Here is a 3343-nt window from a genome sequence, read left to right on the forward strand (position 1 = left end):
ATCTACTAATAGCTAATTTACAAAATAATATTGGTTCACAACTAATGGTTCATGTTACATTTTGCCAAAAAATGCTTGACGCGGGACGCACGCGACTACGCTACTGAACAAGATTACAAGAGAAACTGAGTACAATACCGCGTCGCGCCCTATACCACCTAAGTTCCACGACAACGCCCCCAGAAGGGAGAACGGCGTTGCCGAGTCCACAACAGACACAGATTTTCACCCGGAATCGGGACACAAAGAGAAGCACCACGACAACGTCTTCAAGAAGATAGCGGCGCCCGCGAGCGTCGCCGTCACCAGCACCAAAGCACGGAGCTTTCGCTCAACAGCTCCACCGCGTCACCATGAGGTCTTCAAGGCAAACTCCAGGTCCAAATCGGGGCACCACCACTGCCGGAGACAAAGCGTGCCCGAGCCACCCAGTGCACCACCTCTCGCCGCCCACACGGCCAAGAGGAACGCCATCACCGCCCATAGCAGTTTCCTTGTTCTAGCACTATTTTACTATATTGAATATTTGAAGCACCTGATAATAACCTTGCCATCTTTGTCTTGATATATGCAGACTTTCGATGAAGGTGTCATCACCTAGGACGGGCGTGCTTCCTGAAATTTGTGAGTCCATCCCGTTTCCTCCACCCCACGATAAAAAGTGTGAAATGACTTGGTTTTTTTCGATAAAGGGCTTTTCATTGAATTAAAATATCGAGTTGATACAACCACATCAAAGATCACCCGGCCTCTGCATAGCTAGATGCACACAGCCAAAAGTTTGAAATACTATAAACAGAAATAAAGTGGCAAAACAGCCAGAACAAGAGAAAAATAAAAATTCCTATAGAGGCCGATCCTAACCAAAGATCACACCGCCATCCATGGGGGTAAAAAATCTCCCTGGCCGAACACTCCAGCCGAGTAGAAGCCATCATAAAAGGTCTCTGTCCTCCGGCCTCTGCAAGATAGACCACATACGGAGCCATCGCGAACATATATGAATAACCTGCATAGGGGATGAAACGCATTTACGGTTAAAAACAATGTCATTCCTAGTGAGCCACAGTGCCCAACATAAGGCAGCCGCCCCCACAAGAATGTGTTTAGAAAATTGTTTATCTATACCCCTCAACCAATTGTCGAACATATTCCGTGCACTACGTGGAGGATATAGATTCGAAGCTATTTGGACAATGGCCCATACAGATCGAGCAAACTTGCAATCAAAAAATAAGTGCTTAATGGACTCATCATGGTGGCAAGATCGAGCAAACTTGCAATTAAAAAATAAGTGCTTAATGGACTCATCATGGTGGCAGAAAACACATTTTTTGCAACCTTGCCAGTTTCATCATACCAAATTGTCCCTAGTTAAGATAACTCCTTTATTGAGAAACCATAGAAAAAATTTCACTTTTAGAGGAATCTTCAGCTTCCACAATTTTTTATTGTCAATTGGAACCTCGTTATGAACCAATGCATCATACATAGATTTGACCGAAAACTTCCCACTCTGATGCAGTTTCCATTTAAAGATATCCGGTTCTGTCGATAGTTGGATGGCTCCCAATCGGGTTAGCAAATCATCCCAACGAGGTACACTGAGGGTTGTACGAAAAGAAATATCTGGGTTTTCTTGGCCCAGCACCTGCTTAATCGTGACAAACTTATGTCTAACTATCCGATATAAGCTTGGGTATTGCACGTTCAATGGGGTGGTCCCGAGCCAGGTGTCTTCCCCGAAACGTATTTGGGAGTCGTCCTTAACCGAGAACGTTTCAAATTGGAAAAAGAATTCTTTAGCTTTCATTACCCCACTCCAAAAATGTGAATCACCCCGTTTCCAGTAGACTTGGGAAATTTCTTTGGAGCCCACGTATTTATTACGAATGATTTCCTGCCAAACACCATTCTCAGTGAGTAATTTGTATACCCATTTGCTGAGAAATGCAATGTTTTTTATCTCAAGATCTTGGATTCCAAGGCCCCCTTGGCTTTTAGGACGGCATAATATATTCCACCTAGCCAAACGATATTTCTTGGTTTCATTATCACTCTGCCAAAAAAATCTTGATCTAAAGTAATCAAGATGTTGGAGCACTCCTTTTGGCAGATGAAAGAATTATAGCATGTAAAGAACCATATTGGTAAGGACCGAGTTGATCAAAACTAATCGGCCCCCATAGGACAAGAGTTTGGCCTTCCAACTAGCCAACCGTTTCTTCAGTCTCTCTTCAACATGCTTCCATTCAGCGATTGTCAATCGCCGATAATGAATAGGGATACCTAGATAGCGAATCGGAAATGACTTGGTGCAGACCTTTCTCTAACTCACAGGGAACGAAAGATGCATTCTGCAGTAAAGGGGTGTGCGAGTGTAGGTTCTTCTTACGTTAAGACCTCCTTAACGTGAGCAGAACCTACACTTGCACACCCCTTTACTGCAGAGTACATCTTCCGTTCCCCGTGAGTTGCAGAAAGGTCTGCACCAACTCATGTCACAGTTTCTACCGTGGGGTGGAGTAACCGGGATGGACTCACAAAGTTCAGGAAACACGCTTTTCCTAGCTGATGACACCTTCATCGAAAAGACTGGATGTCTCAACACAAAGATGACAGGTTAGTATCGATGCTTCAAACAAGCAATATAGTAAAATAGTGCTAGAACAAGGAAACTGCAGAGGCTAGGCAGTAGGCAACGCATTTTTGCAATGTAAACCCAACCATTGCGTAGACCGGGGCTTCGCCTCTCAGGGCATCCATTTTTGAATCTAACAAGATAAAATAAGCTCTTATATCTGCAACAGGCTTATTGCTATTGTTTCTTTTCAGAATATAGCATAATCAACTACAAAATGGCCCAAATACCTGACAAGAGCACTAGGAGGACGATTGTTAACATGAGCATCGATGTCTTCATGCATGATCCTCAATGGAAGAGAGGGAGCAGCGGCCTCCCTGAGTGCAAGCACCAGCGAGGATGACTAGCTAGTGGGAGGAGACGATGTGCCTGTGCCTTCCCAACGAAAGAGCTGCGCTATTTATCTACGCCTGGGACTAGTGCACAAGCGATCGTTCTCGGCGGAACAACAACAAATGAGCGTTGAAAGAAGGCACCCACCTATCCACCCAGCTGAGTGGAAGAAGAAAGAGAAAGCGTACGTCGGGGAGATCATAATGTAATCGCGCCGTGGCCGTCGATACTGGTTGTTGAGTCGGCGTGCGGGATCCCATCATGGATGCATCCATGGCCTTATCCTTGCTGCCTGCCTCCATGCGGACGAGGGCCATCCAGCACTTGCATGGGCGCTCATGCCAATGGTTGCTTGGAGTTAGTGCA

At 45.3% G+C, this 3343-nt stretch overlaps 1 long non-coding RNA gene across 1 annotated transcript; it reads right to left on the reverse strand.

Moving 5' to 3' along the window:
• Positions 1-685: 685 nt before the first annotated feature.
• Positions 686-3031, reverse strand: LOC119315137. Its single transcript, XR_005152592.1, has 2 exons — positions 2872-3031; positions 686-1009 (listed from the first exon to the last, which is right to left on the reverse strand). It is a non-coding gene; the product is annotated as an uncharacterized LOC119315137 (long non-coding RNA).
• Positions 3032-3343: the final 312 nt, after the last annotated feature.

This window comes from Triticum dicoccoides, chromosome 6A (assembly GCF_002162155.2).
Source record: "Triticum dicoccoides isolate Atlit2015 ecotype Zavitan chromosome 6A, WEW_v2.0, whole genome shotgun sequence".
Classification (NCBI taxonomy): domain Eukaryota; kingdom Viridiplantae; phylum Streptophyta; class Magnoliopsida; order Poales; family Poaceae; genus Triticum; species Triticum dicoccoides.